Source organism: Heterocephalus glaber, unplaced genomic scaffold, assembly GCF_053883595.1.
Source record: "Heterocephalus glaber isolate CG9 unplaced genomic scaffold, H.glaber_assembly_v1.0 deba00000071, whole genome shotgun sequence".
Taxonomy (NCBI): Eukaryota; Metazoa; Chordata; class Mammalia; order Rodentia; family Bathyergidae; genus Heterocephalus; species Heterocephalus glaber.
In genome coordinates, this window is record NW_028258137.1 from 7,672,149 (window position 1) to 7,694,080 (window position 21,932).

General features: G+C 41.8%; 1 protein-coding gene across 2 annotated transcripts in view; it reads left to right on the forward strand.

Annotated features, from left to right (window-relative positions):
* The window catches only part of Maf (MAF bZIP transcription factor), a 338,122-nt gene that overhangs the window by 108,290 nt on the left and 207,900 nt on the right, over positions 1-21,932 (forward strand). Inside the window, exon 3 of one of the 2 annotated variants that reach the window (XM_087210397.1) lies at positions 3,141-4,221. The exons of the other annotated variant lie outside the window; for it this stretch is intronic. The gene's annotated coding sequence lies outside the window, so the exon portion shown is untranslated. Of the gene's footprint in view, positions 1-3,140; positions 4,222-21,932 lie in introns of those variants that run through there. 2 annotated transcript variants of the gene reach the window in all.

Genomic DNA, 21,932 nt, shown 5'->3' on the forward strand with positions numbered 1-21,932 from the left:
GCAGAAGCTCTCTGCAGGCAATGGGCACTCCTCTCTAGCTTGTGTCCTTGCCAGCGCTGGCATTTTTCTTCTTTATAAGTGGCATCATTGAGATATAATTTATATGATATATATATATTCCATAAAATTCACCAATTTCAAGTGTGAAATTTAATGGGTTTCAGTATATTTATAGAGTTGTGCAAGCACTGTCCTACTCTAATTTTAGAACATTCTTACCAGCCCAAAAGGAAACCCCATACCCATTAGCAGTCACTTCCCATTTCTTCCCTGGTGCCAGGCCCCTGACAACCACGGATCTCCACAGATTTGCTTTTCCTGGGCACTTTATATCATGGAATTGAACAACGTGTGCTCTTGGTGACCACTTCTTTCACTTAGCAGATGGCGTTGAGGTTTATCCGTGATGTAGCATGTGTCAGTGTTTTGTTCTTTTTATTATAGAACAGTCCTACTGTACAGTGTGTTGTCTTGGTCTGGTCACCAGTTGATAGATATTCGAGGTATTTCCACTTTTTGACTATTATGAATGATGTTCCTGTAAATGAATTCATGCACAAGATTTTGTGTCGATGTGTGCCTTCGTTTCTGTTGGGTAGATTCTTGGGAATAGGACTGCTGGGTCTCCAATGGTGGTTTGGTACTTTATCCAGGTAATATATTCATTCTTTTCTCCATTATTGGCTTTTGAGTGGCTTGAGGGCTGGCTGGGAGCTGCCTCATCTAAATATTCCTATACGACTTGACCCCACTGGTTATCTATGGTGGCTCCTTGTAATCTTTACCAGAAATAAGGACAGAGGGCAGGAGAGAAGCAAGGCTGAAGGAAAGCCTCCTGAATTAGGGAGAAAGAAGGGTGGGTGGTGGGCTCCTTCCTAGCTAGGCACTGTGCTTAGTCTTATGTCTGATGAAGAAAGTGTGTCCCTATTCAACAAAACCATCTTCGGCAAGGTTGACAATAACTGAGCTCAGATCACTTTTGGAACGTTTTTCCTCTGAGAATAAACAGAAATTGCACCCATTATGGAAACTTTGCTATTAAGTAATGATTAAAAAAAGAAAATGAACGACCTAGAGCACTACATTCCTGCCAGGCTGTCCTAGGTTTCCTAGCACACCTTATGCTCTGCTGACCATTTGTCATAAGATCATCAGCCATCCTAGGCAAACCCCAGGAAACCTCTGAGGGTCAGTTGTCAGAATATGTGAAGTGGAAAAAATAACAGGGCATACTAAAAATTGGCAACTGGATTCTGCCAAGCTCTCCGTGATGTACTTGGATCTTTTAGGACCCATCTTTGTGGATAAGGGGAAAGAAAGAAAATGTATGCAGGGTGAGGGCAGGAAAGCTGTAGAACATAAGAACCTGCTCCTTCCAGTTCCCCACCATATCTTTGATATTTCCTCCTTCTGAGCTGGCAGGAAAGTGGGCAGCACCAGGCAGGTCAGGTAGGAAAGCAGGAAACTTTGGCCTTCATGACTACACTCTATTGTCCTTTCCCAGTTAACAAAGCAATTTGAATGCCTCTCACTGGGCCACATTATTGGGATGCAGAGATGAATTACTGACTATGGTGTGTAGTGTAAAGTGCACAAGTTCTAGCATCACAGGGAATTCTGTCAGCCATTAATCCACTTGCCCCTCGATCCACCCACTCAACAGACATATACTGAGTGCCTTCTATGGCCCAAGCACCATATTCAACAGTGGAATCCTGGTTTTCCTTCCTATAGACCAGTGGTGGCTAACCTATGGCCATGCATGTTTTGTTTTTCTTTTAAGACAAAAGATTTTGAAAAGTAAATAATGATAGATGTTAATGTATGAGTTGTTCTTTTCTAAACTAAAACCTCAGTATTCAGGTTTAATTGTGGCGTTAGCATTTTTCAATAAATAAGTTGGTTTGGGGTTGCAGTTTAAGCACTTGTCTCTAAAAGGTTTGCCATCACTACTATAAAGCATCAAGCAGATTACCTAACCTCTTTCAGTCTCAGTTTCTCAGCTGGTAAATGGAAAGAAAACAGTACCAGCCCCACTGAGTTGTTGTGAGACTAAATGAAATGTGCACAGCATAATATCTGAATTAGCCAATGTCGGCTCTCATTATGGGAAATAGTATATGTACTGACATTGGAAAATATGGACCCGACTTCCGGTGCTCACAGTGGGTGCTTCCTCTCACTCCAGCAGAATGGGAGACCCTTGCCACCAGGCCCACAGCTGCAACCCTGATCTCTGGGGACCTCGGGGCTCCTGGGAGCCCAGTCCTCTCACCGGCCCAGCACCCACCAGCCAGCTCTGCCAGGAAAGGCGGATGGGCGGCCCTGTTGGCAAAGATCCAACCAGGGCAAGTGTTGGGGTCCAGAGGACAAAGGAAAGGGACATTTCAAGGAAGTCCCTACTTCCTCCGAAACAGTGTTCCTATCTGCTTCGCGCACATGATCTATTGGGACATCCTTCACGGTCCAAATGTAAGCACGTCCCGGAAAAAAATGCCAGCATTGGTCTTGTGGTGAAATGTGTTTCTTTATAAATGCCCTGATGTTGCCTTCGAGCCTGAGGCATGGGGAGAGGAAGAAGCAGACTTCATGTTTCTGACCAAGGTAGAGTTGCCCTATTCCTATCATTATTTACTTTTCAAAATTTAAGATGACTTGTATCTATGCAGTAAGACTAATATAAAGCCCAACTTTGAAGCAGTTTATAAGCTGAAAGTAGACCCGATATATAAAAGCGTCGGCCTCTACAATGGCCATTTTCTTAATGAGTAATTTATTTTGGCTTCATAATGTTCTATGAGGTAGACAATTTTATTATCTCTACTTACAGAGGAAGAAACTAAAGTTCATGGCGGTAATTTCACTCACTTAGGGTTACATAGCTAATGGGTGGAAGAAATGGTCTTCAAGTTCAAACCTGTCTGAATCCTGAGCCTATGTTCTTAGCCACTTACCATTTCTTTACCATGAGGATTGCAAACTTTTTCTATAGAAGGACAGATATTAAATATTTTTGACTTTGTGGTCCAGACTCTGTCTGATACAACTGTTTGATACTGCTATTATGGCATGGAAACAACCGTGGACATGGTATAAACAGATATGGCTATGTTCCAATAAAACTTTATTTATAAAAACAGGTGGCAGGCCTGGCTGGGCTGCAGTTTGTGGACCTCTGCTGTAGACCAGAGCCTGGGGTACATCACCAGCGAGCTGCGGAATAAATGCCAGCCATAGAAGAGACTGTGACATCTTCAAAACATGTGCTATCAAAACAACATCATTCCCTACAAGGAAGATGACATTTACAAAGGAAATGTGAGCCCAGGATTGATTGAAGGAAATCAAAGAAAGCAAGAAGGTTGGGTTCAAGAGATCACTGTTAGAAGGGTTTCTTCCACACAGCCTTCCTGACCCCAGGACAGTCTGCTTTCTTTTTTGTCACCTGGATTTTCCTGTCCTCAGGCACCCCTTCCTTTACCCTAAAGGATTTAGACCTCTCTAGGCGCAGGAGGCCATGTTACCGCTGTCTGTGGCTTCCTGGCATCCTCTGCTGCCCCCAGTGCCTAAGATGCTGAGGGTCTGGTGGCCCAGAGCCAAGTGCACTGGAGCCACTCCAGACCTGTCTCTGGGACAGCAGCTGCGGCATCTCGCTGACACCAAAATACATTCCTGAGGCGAGGGCAGACAGGCCACACCAGTGCAGGTCTTCTGCCCTCTGAGGATCTGGCTTCATCCTAAGGACACATTGGTCATGAGGACACCCCAAGTGCTAAACCCCTCACCCAGGAGATCTCAGCCAGCTCAGCACTTTCCCCAAGGCCTGGGCTCACCCAGAGGCATCCCCCCAATGCCGCTTGGCTGGCCCAAGGCAGAAGTAAATCACACAGGGAAGGAATTTCTCAGATACCGTAGCCACTGGCGACTTGACGGGTGCCATGAATCAGGATTTCACCCCATTTCACCTGTACTCTCCCTAAGGCATGTGCAAGGCCTCTGGAGGCCAACAGTAGGAGAAGATGATGCAGGCCAAATTCAGCCAGGGTGAGCATCAATGGTGCTGCCTCTTTGTCAACTTATTACCTGAGATTTATGCATGATGCAGCCAGGTCTGCTCGGTGACACATTCTAATTTAATTAAATTTCTGTTGGATTGATGTCTGATCAATCAATAATGTTAATGTTTTTGCAATTTGGAGATTAAAGTATGGTCAAGCCACAGCAGTCCTCCATCCACTTATTTCAGAATATTCTTTGAGAAGAGGCTTGCCTGCCTGCCTGCCTTCTTTCTCCCTCTCTCCCTGCCTCCCTTCCATATGCAGGCATTTATTAAGTGTCCAGGATGTGGAGCTATGACAAGATGGAAAAATGACCCAGAACTGGAGTTCACAAGCCTGACGGAACATGGGAATCAGCTGGAGGCTGGGTTGGGTCACAGATTACAGGGCCCAACCCCAGAGATTCTGACTCATTAGTTCTGGGGTGGAGCCCGGGAATCTGCATTTCTCTCAAGGTACCAGCAGTGCTGATACCACTGGTGCCAAGAACCCCACTCTGAGAACCACAGGCTTAAAGACTATGGGCAGAAGCTCTGGAACCACCAGACTTCAGATCCCACTGAACTGGGCAAATTGCTTGATTTCTCCATGCCTTGGTTCTTGTAACTCATAGGTCCTACAGCCAACAAGTGAGACTCGTAATGCCTGTAAGCAACCAGTACAGTGCTTGTCCTGCAGCGCACACCCACACCTGTCGCCTGTTCTTGCAGTGGATTGCCAAGCCATGAGACTCCTGTCCTCATGCTCTTCTCTCCTTGAGGGTGTCAGGTAGTACACATGTAGGGATGGCATCTGATCTAATCAAGAGGTCAGAGAAGACCTGTTGATGAAATGGAGCTGAAGTTTGAGGAAAGGAAGAGGCAGAAACAAAGGAGTGGTAGGTGTGGGAGGATCCTTGTAGGCCATTTTAATGGGTTTGACCAGTATTCTAGGCCCAGTGGGTAGACAAAGGATATTTTAAACCAGGGAGGCAACAGGACCGTGTTTAAATGTGAAGCGATCTTTCTACCTACAGTGTGGGAGAATGGCCCAGAGGGCAGTGAGAGTGACTATAGCAGCAACAAGACTGAATTAGCTGTAACTTGAGCTCAGATTCTGTTCCCATTTTGGAAATCTGACTCCCACTGGCTGGCCCCCTCTCCCAAATTGGTCATAGGTCTGGGTCCATTGTGACTGCAGCTAAGTGTCCAGTGATGGGGGAAGTGGAGAAGTCAAGTGTGAAGAATGATGCCTCTTAAGTATCCCATCCCCATTTCAGGAGGTGCCTAGTTTCCATGACATGAAAGGTGTCATGCAAAGTGGTCCTCTAAGACTCTGAAGAACTGGAACTTGAGCACATGCAACCTTCTCTTAAGGCCCTTACCAGCTAACATTGCACCCATTATTTACCCACAGGACATTCGCAAATCAATGCTTGCATTCAAAACAATCTTTACTGATAACCAACTATGTGGACCACAACAAAAAGTTAAAGGTGCCACCCTGAAGATCAGCTTTGGCGCCCTGGCCGGCTCTCCTGAATTAACACAAGAGGCCAGCTCTGCCTCAGGATGGTTGGTGTGAGCGTTAGGGATTCACGTCAGGTCTCCTACCCAAGGCCCTTCATTGCTCCTTCAGACAGAGCCTAAATCAGTCTTCTCTGATGGAACCTGAAGGTGGGAATCCAGAGAATGAGACAGCTTCTATCAGAGATGAATCCTGCTCAATCTAAACCCACAAGTCCATCTTCCTACACACAGGTCCAGAGAGTGTCACCCAGCAGGATGTTGCCCAGGTGCCTGTGCTAGGGTAGGTGCAAGGTAGGAGAGGGCAGAGGGGGTGAGGTCCTGAGCAGTTGCAGACCACAGCCATGCAGGAGTCAGAGTTCTGTATTTCCTCAGAGAGTGTGGGCTCACCCGGAGGTTCCTGAGAACAAGGAAGCACTTTCCTTCATTTGCTCCACCTTCCAATCTTGGCATTCTCATTCTGCAAAACAGATTTGTTTACTAGTTCACTCATTCATTCATCTCTTTATTCAACAATGAAGATATCCTCTACAGGCATAAGTTTCTCAAACCCAGGTGATGCAGAAATAGATATAATTTTTTGCAAGTTTGTTAATCATAATAAAAATAATGATTATTAAGACTGCCAGCATATATTGAACATCTTCCTTGAGGGAAGTAATATATGGTCCTTTATCCATAACACTCTCTTTAGTCATCGGAATACCTACTGGAGATAGCACTCATTATAGCTCTCTCTTTGCTGCAGAAGAAAATGAAGGGCAGAGATTAAGCCATTTCCCCAAGGTCATGTAACTAGTAGTGATGGTGAAGCTGAAAGGTAAACACATATCAGCCTGATTGAAAAATTAATAAAAGTACGTATTTTCAAGTGTGTGTTAAGACCTATTCTGTCATCATGCGTTTCTTCATATGGTTAATGAAAATATCCAAAACATTAGGCCCCTCTGGAATGATTGCTAAAAACCTTCTCCCTGGGGTCTATTGATTCATTAAGCAATATCTTTGGGATTCAGATGATTATCCAGCCACAGATTCATCTAAAATTACTATTTTAGTCATTTTAGTAATGATTATCCAGCCACCTTTCTCCTTGTTGAGAATTTGCTACATACCTTTGAGCCCATCTGTACATAATTTCCTTGAATCACAGTCTAGTAGCCCTTTTTTAACGTTCTTGACCTTAAACCATTGTGGTAATGAGGTCCCATGACGTTTTTTCTTCACATAGTATGCACTGTCTGTAGTAACCTGTCCTAAGATTTGCCAAGAATCAAGATCAGAGTCCAGGCTACTTTTTGGAATCCATGTTGACCCTTTAAAAAACCTTAAATAACAGCTCCCTATCACCATCGTGTTACCTGTTCCCTACTGTCAGCTACAGCATTCAGTCATTTACCAGGTCTCCGGCAGAGCTGAATTAATTTAAAGCAAATATTACAAAATGACTGCCTCAGGCCAAGCTGAGTTTGGGGCAGGTGTTCTTTGGGTCTGCACAATGTCTTGGAAAATTCTGAATTCCTTGCTGGCATTTAAAATTCTGGGCAATTCAAGCACAAAATCCTTTAGGGTTCTGGTTTGTCTCAAAAAAGTGTTAAGATCAGGCAGCACTACTCTGCATACCTCCCTGACATGGGATGGAGTGGGCAGTAACTGGGGTCCACAGCTCCCTGCCCCAGGTCACTTGGCCACACGCAGCCACATCTGGGCATACCTCACTCTCGTCTGGCCAGACCGTGTCATCAGCCAACTCTTTACCCCTGTGTAGATTAGGAAGCCTATGCTCCTATTCCAAAATTAATGCTTACTTTATCCTAATAGTGTGTGCATGATCGTTTTCAGCTTTACTCTTGTTCTCCAGGGGAGAAGGTGGAAGCAGCATAAGAGTGAAGAACTTCTGCTTTCTTGCTGTCATCTGGTCAAGTTGCATCATCTGCTCCCAATCCCTTCCTTTTCCTTCTTGCTCCAAACTTAGCTCAAAAAGCCCTTTTTATCATCCTTCCCTTTTTTGCCCACCTCAGCTCTTTCTAGGGTTTTGTCTCTCAACACTCTTCTTACAGAAGCACTGTCAGTTTGCATTTGTTTTAGGGTGAGGTCTTGCATCACAGAGCAATGCACCTGCAAAAACAACTAAATTAGAAATATAGTCATGTTCCGAAGTTTGCAGTGGGCTCCACTACGTCAAGGGGGGAAAATGTTAACTGCAGTATAGGAAAAACCCTTCATAAGCAAATTGTAAGAGATTTTCAAAAAAAGAAACCTAAGTATTTTGATAAAATCATATATTCACACTTCCAGTGCCAACCTTTGCATCCCGTGTCCCCACCTGTCTTACTTATGGCAGGGCCAGGAAGAGTTCCGTGTGGCCTTAGACACCAGAAACCAAACATTGTCCCAATCAGAACCTCACAGAATGCTCGATTCCAGTTTCAGCAATGGAAAGGACCCCGTGACTATTCTTGGTATGGAAGCTGGGCAGTGTTGGTGGAACAGTATCTGCAGTGCGGATTTGCCGTAAATTTCTAAAAGACATGGAGCTTTCAAATCAAACCGTCATTGGATGTTAATGATATGGGGCCTCAAGAAACCCTTTCGGGGCTTCAAGATGTTTCCATTTCACAAGAGCAGCAAGAGCAAGCTTATTAAAATGTAAATCAGATCATATCCTCGCTTCTCTTCAAATCACCCAGCACTGTCCGCTGCCTGTAGATGAGAGCATAGCCCTGCCACGGTTCTCATGGCCCTGTATGATCCAGCCCTGGCCTTTTCTCCAAGCCCATAAAAGTGCCATCTGCTGGACTCTTTTCTTCCAAGCTACACAGACAACCTCTGCTCCTGAAACCCTCAGGCACATCTCCACCTAAGGCCTTGGCACTGGTTTTTCCTTCTGCCAGAGAAGGTTTCTTCTTCCAGGTCTATGGGGCCACCATTCTTACCATATGGCACATCCCTACCTGTTAAAATCTTCATCCCCTAAAGTGGGCCTTCTCTGAGCTCCCTGATGAAAGCCACCCCTTGATCACACTCCAATACCTTCCCTGACTTCGCAACCCTAAACAGTGCCCCAGAATGCAGACTTCTGCTTCACTTCTTTATCATCTTCTCCTCTATCAAACAGTATTTAGTAGAGGCAAGTGACAAGTCTGCCTTCTTTGTTTCTTTTCTTTTTTGTGTGGCCAAACTTTTTATTTAGTATTCTGTAGTTGTTGAACGCACACTTAGATAGTCTTACTGGAGAAGAAGAAAGGGGAAGTTCCTGCAGAGTCCAAGGGAAATGTCAGAAAAGCGAATTATGGTTAGCATTATCCATTTCCTTTTTGGGTTTCAGTGGGAAAATAACATTCTCCTTGCATAGGTATCTGATCTGAGGTTTGTCATACCAAGAACATGGAGATTTTAGTTGTAAGACACCCTTAAATCCTAACTGGCAGTTTATTTCTATTTCACCAATATCTAGCATAGAGCTTTGTCTGTAGTAGCAGCTGGACAAGTACTTGTATGTATGAGTCCAAAGGCAAGTGAGTGAAAATATTTCACAAGAGAAAATGAAATATTAGCCTGGTGATGTGGACACGATTCACTTTGTGCCAGTGTGTGTGTGTGTGTGTGTGTGTGCATGAACACTCTCAACAAGAAGTGAGTTTGCAGAGGAAATCAGAGGCCAGACTAGAAGAAAATTGTTCACTGGAATAACATGTTTTGGCTTTGAACTCAGAGCAGTGGGGACGACTGTTGTTCTTATTGAACAGGTTGCTGAAGATGCTCAGATCTCATCTACTACCCCCTCATGGACTTGAGGAGGTTACCCTGTTGGGTTGAACCCTGGTTTGTTATATGAAGATAGGAACAAAAAGCCTGCCTCCCTCTTCGAATAACCAGGGAGAAATGACATAGGAACAGACATTTTTGCATGGTGATTGGGTAGAAGAAGGAATCAGTTAAATTCCACCATTGGTGCTACTATTATCATTATCATTTTTCCAAGAGTGAAGTGAGCCAGAAAATTTCTGTGGGGAGGAGCTGCTGATTAGCCTGACTGGAAAGCGGAGGGAGGGGAAGGGAGGGGACCAGCTGCCCTCCTGTTGGGCAGAGAGCAGAGTCTAGGTTTGGAGTGAGGTCTCATGCGGGCAGTGACAGGTGCCTTCTCACAAGCCGGAGCAACAGCCCGGACTCCTGTCCTCCTGCCTTCCAACCTTCTCTCAGACAGGGCTGGAAAGCAACTCCAAAAAGCATGTAGGGCTTATTTTTTCTACAAAGAAAACATTGGTCACATGGTTCATGAGGAAAGAAGGTGGAAAGCTGTCACAGAAGGCAAGGACTTCTTACCTAGGCATGGTCTCCATTCCCTTAGACTATTTCAAACTAACCACACACACACAAGTGTTCTCTCTCCTTTCCTCAAATAGCAACCACACAGAACAAGTACACTCCCCTCTTACTCCAAATAGCACCTGTGGCAGAGAGTGATATTCTCAGCAAACCTAGTCATCTTTCTCCTGGACTCTTTTCCTCCAAGAATCTTTTTCTGTAAGATGCTTCAGGCCAGCAGAAGAGAGGGGATAGTAACAAAGGATCTTCTTCCCTGGTGCATGAGAAGCCCCTATGTGTGCCTAGGTTACCCCTCTTTTCCATCTATAGGCTGAATTGAAATGGTGCCAAGAGCCTGGAGGATGAGGGAGCCACAATGTAGAAGGAGCCTGGGTCTTTTAATCTCGCCTTGGAGAAAAGCTGCCCAAGAGAGGTGGCTGGTCAGAAATGCCCACATTGTACTGTTGTATACACAAGAAATAGATGTTATTGTGTTAAGCTACATGTGAGGCTTACAGTAACTAATCTTGTTTGTTACAGTAACTAATCTGCTCCAAACATACCAATCCTAAAATAATATCATCCACATGCCCTATCATGACATCCTATAGCCATCTCTATTCAAAGAATGATGGAGGACACTTAAAATGAACGTGACATACGTAAACTCTAATTCTCATAAGGGCTACTACAGTCACTAGTACTGTGCCTACTGTATAGATGAAGAATTTAATGTTGCTATGATTAAGAAATATAGGTCCAGTCCAGAGTTTGGGGTATCTAATGCCAAACTCTTTCCACCATCTTGAAAGTGTGTTCACAGTAGGTATCTAAGAGAGTCATACAACAGCACATTGGGAAATTTGAAGACAGAGAAAGAAAGAAAAAGGAAGAAAATGTTTCATATACTTTTAAATAAATTATCTAAATATAAGCAATAAAGAGTTGGGAAAATGTTATGAGGAAGGGAGAGGAGCCATTTAAAAAAAATGAAAAATTTGAACCTTTAAAGGGATAAAGTTAACAAGGAATCTAGAAGAAAAGTCATTACAACTTTTTAAAGTTTTAAAATAAGCTTTGGGAAAACATTTCAAGATCTTGGATGATAGAAAAGACAACACTGAACGAAAAACTGTACATTTCAAGTAATTTCATTCAGGATCTTGACTGACTGTTTAAAATTACAAGTTGAATCCAAAAATCATCGGGAAGAGTTAATAAGCTGAAGAATCAATAAAAATGTTTGATAAGGAGAGGAATTTTAAAAAATCTCTAATATGAGGAGGGAAGATGTTACTGACATACTCTATCACATGTAAGACTATATTCATTAAAAATATGATAACATTGCAGAAATGGACAAATATAGTAATGGAACAGAGTATAGACATCTAAATGGGAACAGTTACATATGAAAGTGTAGTGTATCATGAAGCCAACATTTCAAATTAGGGAAGGACAAATAGATAATTTAATACATAATGTTGGGATAACTGGATGTTCACTTTTTGTTAGGTTCCTACATAAATTTTATAGAAAAAAAGAACATGAAATAGAGTGATACTTTTGTTCATGAACTTAATTCTATAACTAGAATCATGGAATGAATTCTGCTACCAGAATCCTAAAAGAATTGAGTTTTTGAACCGAGGATCATTGTATTTTAAATTTGGGAGAAAGATTTTGTTAGGTCTAATGCCTAATGTTAGAAAAAAATATAGGAATAAACTGATGAGGTTGATTACCAAACACTGTAGAACTTTTGCGTAGTAAAAATCATATAGATAAAGATTAAAAGAGAAGTGATAAACACAATATTTGCAATATTTCTAATATGCAAAGTCTTTATATCATTATAGTACATCCAATAATAAAAAGATTAAAATCTATATTAAAATGAATAAAAAGGCTAATAAGTCTTTTGGGAGGCTAACATGGCAAAATGTGTAAACACTTTAAATGTACACAGCCATTGGACCAGAAAATATGCTTCCTTGATATCACAAAGCTATAATCCATTCAAAAACTCAAAGATACACGCATGAGGAAGGTTTTGGCAATGTTGGCAACAAGAACGAGAATATGCAAAAATTGTTGAAATGAAGAAATGTGGGAAGTAACTTTTCCTTTCAGGTATTTAATTGTGTTATGAAGCTTAGGGTGGGGAAACAGCATAGTGCTGAGGACAGATGAGATAACTGCACAAAAGCAACAATGGGGAAATAGAATTGGATCCACAAAACAACCGTCCCAGGGAACTCAGGCTCCCTAAGGGTACTGGTCTTAATGTTCTGAACCCTGTGGTGGCCCCAGATCTCAGAACAATGGCACATAGTAGATGGGGGAAAGGTTTGGAAGAATATAGGCCAAAATGGGTTGGGTTGTCTTGCATTTTTTTGTTGTTTTCTTCTATCATTTATGTGTTGTGGTTTAGAGACTAACTTTTCTACCAAGCAGAAATAGAGTTGTCCTAGATCTATTTCACATTGGCTGTTTTTAATCTCCCAGGCCAAACAGTTGAAGGATGAATGGTCCCTAGTTTATTGGGCAGTGGAGAGAAATGAGATTGCACACCTGAAGCACTTAGCTCAATAACTGTTAGCTGCCGCTTCCAAATCCTCTACAACCTACGTGCTTCCCAGTGAAGCTAGAAAAGAAATAAGATGTGATGTATGTTTGAATTCTAAAAAATGTACTTCTTTTCCTGTATGTTTCCTGCAGCTTTTTTAGTTTCTCTGCAAAATCTCTGAACAGTAAGACTTTCCTGAGGAAAAGCATTTCCCAGTGACCCTAACCCAAGACAATGCCTTGGGAGAAAGGATAACCCTAAAAAGCCTCCGACTTTCGACAAGTGCAAAGGGTCATCCATTATCTTTCATTTTTGCATTTTTCTAACCAACGCAGTAAAAATAACAATGACAACCAAATAACAAAAAGCACAGCTATCATACTTACCAACACTCCTATTTTTCTTTATTAAAAAGGCGATTCATGCTTATTGTTGAAATTGGTAAATTCAGATATGCACAAAAAGGAGAACAGAATTTCGTCTTGTTGAACTACACAATTGATATTTTGGTTAATGTAAAGTTAAATTGGAACCTGCTTTGTACATACGGTTTTCACGTCATCCTAATTTGTACATATTTTTCTGTGTCATTACATGGTCTAAAGCACATCTAAACATGTTTGCTCAGGAAGTAAAGACATAAACAGGCCCTGCAGTACCTCTGAGGGTAAAGTGGCTTCTAAAACTGTCTTCTGTTGGTAATAGAGAGGGATGTGTGACTCTTGTACAAGAACGCACTTGGACTTGTTCTTCTCAAAGATGCCCAGAGAGACACATACAGTCTGAGGATAGAGGAAAGGGGTACCAAAGCTCATGAGCCCCATGCTAACTAATCTTGTGGCTAATGGAGGAGTTTCGGGGAAAGAAGTAATAGTGAGTCATGAGCTCTTTCAGCTATTCGTCTGGACAGTCCCATACTGGAGACACACACAGGTGCAGTGATATGCACCAAAGTCTTAGTGGTATTCTCTGGATCTTAAAATAATGGAAGGCCTTTCTTTTCTTCTTTTTGACCATTCACGTTAAAAAGCAAATCTTTCTAATACATAATCACAGGAAAGATAAGAATGATTGTGACTTTCTTCACAAGTACAAAACTATCTTGCAGTGAATGTTTAGGGATAAGTAAATATCATGGACACTATGGTACTGCCCTCTTCTTCATATGGGGGGAGGCAGCCATGGCTAATGCTGGTTCTGATTTCCAATAGTGGTGGCATTTCAGGTCCCGATAAAAGACACCGTGTCCTTCGGGGGCAAGAGGGGGCTGTGATTACCCTGGCTTCCCGTCACTATGTATTAAGCATAGCCCTCATTTGAGGAGGACAGAATGACATGCATAGAAACTAACTGATTCTGTAATGTGCCACTCCATCTGGGAGCTCCATTGCCTGTGTCTCCTACTCCTGAGGGAAGTACATACAAGTGTATACGTACACATATATAATTTATTGGACGGCTGGCTCATCAAGTATATTGGTTTTCATAGCTCCACTATTGTCAGCATATTTCAGATTGGATTTGCTGCTGACATGGTTGAATGAAAAAATACTGACATTTTTCAGTATTGCACTTGACATTTTGAGTATTATTATTAGTCGTTTCATTCCATGTAGTATCATTGTCCGAATGGGATCATGCTAAAAAAGAAAAAAAAATTCAAGTGCTACTCAATTCTGAAGTCTGAAGAGGCACCCGGCTTCCAGAGCTATCCTTTTACACCTGCCATGAAGCCCAGAGAGAAGAAGCCATGTCAACCCACAGTGCAAAGTACAAGGAACACCTGTTGCACAGAAAATTCCCACAGAGCTAATTTGGCAGTTGTTTCAGGGAGAGATCTTCCCAAGGAGTGAATGACCCCTTTCAACCTCATTTTAAATAGCAATGTGCATTCGTGATTCAAACTAGGTTTTCTACAGCAATGCCCACTATCTCTATCAGTCTTTGATAAATCCCTGCAAGGTTGCACTTGACCCAAATTTATAGCAAGCCTTCACAGAATCACTAAAGCAAATACATAGGTGTGTGTGTGTGTGTGTGTGTGTGTATGTGAATTCAACAAAATAGATTTATTCTTCCATTCTCCAAAGGACCAACATGTATGTACATATAAATGAAGCCATTATGTGTTCAAAGCTTAATTTTTAACCAAAATGGCCCCAAAAGAAGAGGACTCTGTGGGAAATGCCATCTGATTGAAGATAGAACTTGAGTCTTTCCCTTGTGGAGAACTGTTTCTGAAGAGCTGGCTGCCAGGGTGTGAAGACAATTTCAGAGGTCATGTTGCCAAAGACACTTGTTCAGCAGAGGGAACTTCTGTCATCTGTTACTTAGCTCACAGTTGAAAAGAGTTGCTTTCTTTAGTTGAGTTGACTTAGTAGCTGATGCTTCTCCCAGTCCCTGAGCCCAGTTTGAGGTAGAGATTCTAGAATAATCAAGATTTGTTCAGCAGCACAATGAGATCCTCCAATGTGGATTTCTTGAATGTATGGAGATTCCTCTGGAATATGTCCATTCAAAGGGCTGTAGTTCCCTAGAACTATTGAGGAGACATGTTTACCTATTGCTGGGTGGCTGTCAAAACAGAATGGGTGTATTTCTAGCAATAAAACACTGCTCTGACAATTTGTCCCTGGAGATAAATGGCCTTTTCCATAGGGGCTTTAAATAGGGACCATAATGGTAGTAAATGGAATGGAGTTGAATAAAGAGATTGGTCTCCATAAATCCTGCTGCGGAGTTGTCCACACAGGGTGATTTCCAGGGTCCCCTGTGAGCACGCAGGCTCTAGGTGGTGTGGACACAGCTGTGTCCTGTGCCCAGACGATAGGTGTGTAAATTGCCGATGATTGGGACATGCGGAGCATTTAACTCCCTCTTTTCCCTGTAGGATTTGTTTTGCTAACCAAAGGAACGCTCATGTTAATTTGTTTTTATTGCCAAACATTTGGTACTTATAGGCATAACAGGAGCCATCTTCACCACTTGATTTGAAATCAATTTTAATGTAAATATATCTGATGCATCTTGCTTATGACAGGTGGGAGTAAAAGTCACCCCATTAGGACGAAAGAAAAAATAGGTTATTTTCTGATATATGTGAAAGGTGTCTTTTTGAGGTCTCTTGTCTGGAGTTCTGGAGGAGTTGAAGGTGTTTCATTCCTTCTGTCTGAGCATTTCTTCAGTTCCCAATCTGAGATTATGCAACATTACCACATGCGCCTACTAGTATACCGAATTAATTATGTGTATACTAGTCTACTAGATTATGTGCATGCTAGTCTACCAGATTATGTGTATACAATCTACTGGATTATGTGCATACTAGTCTACCAGATGTTGTAAACACTACTCTACCAGATTATGAGTATGCAAGTCTACTGGATTACGTGCATAGTGGTTTACAGGATTATATGCATACTAATCTACTGGATTATATGTATACTCGTCTCTGGATGATATGTGTTCTTGTTTATGGGTAATCTGCAAACTAGTTGGTGGGATTATTTGTATACTAGTCTACAGAATAGAGTGAACTTCTTGGGCAAAAGCCATGTTTATTTCATTTTTTATCCAGAGCACCTAACAGTTCATGGCACACAATAGAGTCCAGTTTTTAAAGCCTGTCATTGTTTTACTGTGTAGAGAAGCCTTCTTGGCCCCTTAGTGAATAATAAACTCTCCTATGAAAGTGGAGCATGCAGTGGTTCCACATCAACAGGACTGAAAATCTAGGTAAGAAACGTTGGTGTATTGACTACTAAGATAAATAACAGACACAGGACCCAGAGAATGATGGAAAATCTTCCAGATCAGTTCTGGGAGTGGGGGAGATGTGACTGTAGTTTCCAGAGCTGTGGACCATGGAAGAGACTGACCTGAAGATGGTCTATCGTGCTAAAATGACTAAACTCAGTGCCAATTCATGGAGAGGTACATGTTTAAAAGAAGAAGTATGCAGGGATCTGGCCAATCCTAAATTCACCGCCATGCTTGGCTTTTGAATCTAAGAACATTTTCTACTAGAAGACGGATTAGTATGAAGGGATCACTTAGACATCGCTGGAAGTTAATGAATATCTTGGAATTCTTTTCCTTCTTCTAAATTCATCTCTTCTGTATGCTACCAAATTTGGTGGGATTGGATGTTCTCTGTGATGTCATCAAGACCATTACTGGCAAACCCTAAGGCACTCAAAATTGGTAACTGGCCAGGGTCTGGGGGACCTCATCTTTCCCATTCTCTCACCTGCATGCTTGTCTTAGTTACTTCTCTTGTTGCTGGGACAAAAGACCTGACACCTACAATTTATGGACAGAGAGGTTTATTTTGGCTCAGGCCTCAGACCATAGTCAGCTGGCTCCAAGGCAGGAATGCATGGCAGACAGGCATGTTGGAGGAAACCTGCTCCCAGCATGAAAGACAGGAAGTAGACAATGAAGGGAGGAGCTGGGGAGGCCATGTCCCCTCCTAACTGCAAGTCAGCTTTAGCCCCCATAGACCAACCACCTTCTATAAGTCTCACCTGTAAGCCCATGAGGCTCTTGGGGGTCATCTAGATATCAACCCTAACAATGCCCCACTGCTTTGACAGCTCCCCTGTTGGACCTCATCCTACCTTAGAGAACAGTGTCACTGAGGATTCACAGGTCATGGGTTCTGGGGCCAAATAAACATGAACTTCAGCCTCTCCTCAGCCAATGGCTTGCTGTCTCACCTTGAGCAATCATTTAACCTCTCAGAGTCTCAATGTCTTCAACTGCAAATGAGAACAAATAATAAAAACTAAATCTCAGGGCTCCAATGGGAATGAAATGGGATAATGCATGGCACACTTCTCTCAGTCTGGGGTTGGCATGTTGTACCACCTCAATGCATTTTAGATATCCTAATTGTAAAGTTACTGTGACTTAAAGTTAGAATTAGTATTACCTATCATCATCAGAGAAACTAACCTTAAACAGGAAACTACGTATGTAACATCTTCATTCCAGAGTCAATATGTTTGACCCATATGTATCTGCTTAAGATGTCCTGCTTTAAAGGAGAGGGTATCAGGGGCCAAGGATATAGCTTAGTGGCACCGCACCTGCCTGGCAATCCCAAGGTCCTGAATTCAATCCCCAGTACCCGAAAAAGCCAAGAGGGTACTATGGGTTTTATTCCTAGGATTGTCAAAGCAGGTCTCCCATGACAAGGGCTGAATGAATGAATGAACGAATGGGAATAGCAGTGACTTTACTACCCAGGTCACCATTGAAATAGCTGCCAAATTCATTTTCAAGTGACCTTTCTAGGAATCTTTCCTGCAAGAAAAAGGTTGGAGCAAGGGGTATAACAAATCAAATAGTCTCCTCTCTCCCAGTCTCCTAATAAAACCAGCCTCTCCCAGTATCTCTTCCAGCTATTCTGTTTTTTATTACACAGAATGGCTAGGTGATGTGCCAATAAGTAGTGTATGAATACTTAATGAAGATGGAATGAATTATAAATGGCGTGGAATTTATCTATACTGCTTCCTTGCTGATGGCAGAATGGCCCTTTATCTTCTATCAAGATGTATAGGAGTCAGTCGGTAGGTGAGAAAGTATCCTGGTAGATAAGTTTAAAAAATTGTTACTGGATGCCATCTTAGGTTACGTGGAACCCAATACCATTTGACAGAGAGGAGGATGTCACCCGGAAGCATAGTGAATATGATGCTGGCAGAGATGGATAGGGTGGTCCCTAAGGACACGATAACTGCTAAATGGAGAACTCAGCTTAGAGGCAGACAAGTGCCCATGAGCTGCACTTACTGCCTACTCCTGTGACTGAGTACTGGCTAACTACAAAGATCCAAAATTGTTTCTAGTACTTTGACTTTTAGGAGAAGCTACTGAATGGCATTACCCAGAAAAAGAACTTCTATATCATTCCTCCAACCCAAACCATCTGCCAACAGCTAGCTCTATAAATACACTGAACTCTTTAGGAAAGATAAAGGAGAAATTTCTACCTTGCAAGACTTAATGCAAAATTTATTTCATAGGCTTATAACAGGTAGCTCTCCTGGGTGGCTCTTCTCCAAGTGTTGATTCAAGGGCGAAGGTTCTTTCCATCTTGGAGACCTGCCGGCTTCACTCTGTGGTTCCCATGTGCTCCCAGAGGGTAATCCTCATTTCTGCGCACTGGAGGAGTTATGGACCAGGTCTGGAGGTGGGGTGCTAGGAATCTGATCACATCCCTTTGGCCAGGACTCAGGTGCATGGCCATGCTTCCTCCAAAGATACTGGGAAAGATAGTCTAGCTGCCCAAGGGGAAGTAGCAGAAATTTTGCAGACCAACTAGCTGTGTCTGCCATATTCCTCAAATTTCCAAAAGAACATATCATGAGAAAATGATAGGCCAAATATCACTGCCAAAATGTCATCCTACAGGATAATGGCAAACTCCTTTTTTAAAAATCTATTTAGAGTATTGCATGGAAAGAGTGGCAATTCCAATTATATATTGTCTTCATTTCAGGGAGGCTCCTCGGTAAATAGTTCATCAGTTTTATTCACTTTAGTATGAGATTCTCTTTAAATTTCATATATAATTAAGGCACAACAGTAATCTGTGGATCATTATTGAAAATGTAGACAATATGGCAATGGATATCACAAAATTGAGAGCCATTCATAATTTAACCTGTGCTAATAGCTTAATAATACCCATCTTGTATTTTTCCTCCATATAAAATTATTTTACTATCCCAGGGGTCAGAAAACTTTTTCTATGAAGGGACACATAGTCAATATTTTAGACTTTACAGGTTTGGTGTCTATGTTAGGACTGTAGCTATCCTTCTATGTCCTAGATGGCTTAGTTCTGGGACCAGCTTTGGATTCTAACATCCCAGGCTGCTCAAGTTCCTCATAAAAAATAACATGGTATTTGCATACAACTTACACACATCCTCCTGTAAACATTAAATCATCTGTATATTATTTACAAAATTAAATGCAATATAAATCCTGTGTAAATAGTTATACTGTATCATTTAGGAAAGAATGATATGAAAAAAATTTGCACGTTTGGCATGAAGGCAATTTTTAAAAGTGTTTTTGAATATTTCAAGTATTCACAGTTCCTTGAATCCAAGGATGCAGACAGGAAATCTGCCTGTGCTTTGCTGTTGTAGGAGAAAGGCAGCCATAGAACAAAAGTAAACAAATGGGGTAACTGTGTTCCAATAAAACTTTATTTGGAAAAATAGCCAGAGATAGGATTCAGCCTTCTGCTTCAGCTGTACAGCACTGAAGTAATGAAAGCCTTGAAGTTACATGTGCAAAGTGCTGAGGGACCCTGTGCACAGGCAATGCTTAATAAATAATAATTTGTCCCACTTAACTTGAAATGAATGTAGTCGTAGGACTTGGAAGCATTTAAACCTCAATGGGTATATGGTTAGAGAGGCACGGCGAAAATCTAGGAGCATAGACTTTAAACTCTAATGAAGTTTAGATGCCCTGGGAAAAGGGGTATTTTCACTTTTTTACTTTATTTCCTCCTTTGCAGTTCAGACGCATTTTTTTCAAGGACCGGATTTTACCATTTTAATAAAGAAGATATTTCACATGTGTATATTTCACACTGTCTGCTGACTCAGAAAAGGGTGTTTCCTTTGAATCCCGAACAGGTGACTTATTTGCATTTTTCAATAACCAGCTGCAGTTATGTCTCAGGCTTGAAGCTGGGACCACAGAGCAAAACTGAGAGTCAAGGCCCTGCCTGGAATGCTTCACTTCAAGGAAGGCAAGGTCACAACTTCCTCTTTTGAAGATTTAGCTGACAAGGATGACGGTAAAGGGGAAAGGGCGTGGTCTTGGCGGGGCTGCCTTGTGTCCTTCTGCACGGCCCTTTGTGCTGTGCCCCTTGTCACATTTTGCAATGCTCTGATTAGTCTCTTGTGGACAGGCAGGGCACAGGTGCCAGCCTACAGTGGGCATGCACGAATGCTTCTGGGAGGACCACATGAATTACCTACCCCACCCCTAATCCCGGGACGAGTTGAATGCTTGGTATATCTTAAACAAATACATGCTAGATTTAATTGGATGGATGTGGCAAACAGAAGGTGTTAGGGAGCATTTTATTTACATGTCAGGTTGTCTTACTCCTACTGAGTTTCTGGGAATACAGTTTGCCCTACCAGAATTGTAATAAAGAGACACATTGCCTGAGACTTCCAAAGTGAAGCTGTACAGGTAAGATTACCTTGTACCGGGTGAAATGATTAACCTAAATTAACCCTCGGCAGCCTCCTGTGAGCATTAGCATGAAGAAAAGAGACATCACTGTCTATTGTCTGCTGGGGTAATAAACAGAATTTTTCATCAAGCTGCTCGATGCTTTTCCAAAATAGAAAACTGTAAAACTTTTAAACATGGCTGCATTTGCTATTTTCTGATTTCAGTTTTTATCAGCTCTTAGTTTCTCTCTTAATTTCTCAGCAGACCACAGTTCTGATTACCATCCATCTACCCAGATTTCAGTCAAATATCATACTTCCCATGTAACATCATCGGAATGAAACAGCAGAACAAAATAATAGCCTTATAAAACCCACATTTTCACACAACAGCACTGTTTTGGTTTCAGCACAATTGTAGAAATCATTAGATAATATCTTCTTCAGGGATCTTGCCTGTTCTTCACTAGATTACTATCAGGCCAGAGGAAAAACAGCCTCGTTATTATTTGAATCAGTTTACAGCAACACATGAATTAGAAGCTCACACCCGGAGGAGTATTTTCAGCTTAATGGAAACAATTTATCTAGCAGTTCGAATTCTTTACAAGAGGCTACATTGATAGATGGACATTTCTCTGATGCAGGTACATTTCATGCGAGCCTGTTTCATGCAAGTTAGGATCTGTTAAAAAGCAAAACCAATAAAAGATGATTTCAAACTAATAAAGGAACACTGCAAATGCCCTAAAAATCCCAATTTTATAAATTGTGTTAAAATGAAGTCCTTGCAGTTGCGAGTGGGTGTATTTGTTTTTTAAACAACACTTCACCAATCTGCTTGGGCTTAGCTGAATTAGATGACACATTCATTTTATGGGGAAAGCTGATGGTAATGAAAAGTTATACTCACAGCATTGATTGCTTAATAATAAGGGAATACACTGGAAACAGGAACATACGTTTCTCCCAATGTCATCAGAGTTGCCTAAAAACAGCGCAATTGTTTAAGATATGGCTACGAATCCTAAACTATTTTGTAAAGAGATATCTGCTCCCCTAAAAGAAAATGTTATAAAAAGGCATAAACTTATAAATTAAACTTATACGTTCATAAATTATAGGGCCACTGCTGAAACACTCCAGAGCAGGAAAAGGGTTAAGATACGATCTTAAACATCTTCTACAGAGTTTACCAGGGGTCTGAGTAGGGTAAATCAGCTTATTTACACCAGAAAGAAATTTAGAATTTTTCTCAACACCTCTGACATTTGGA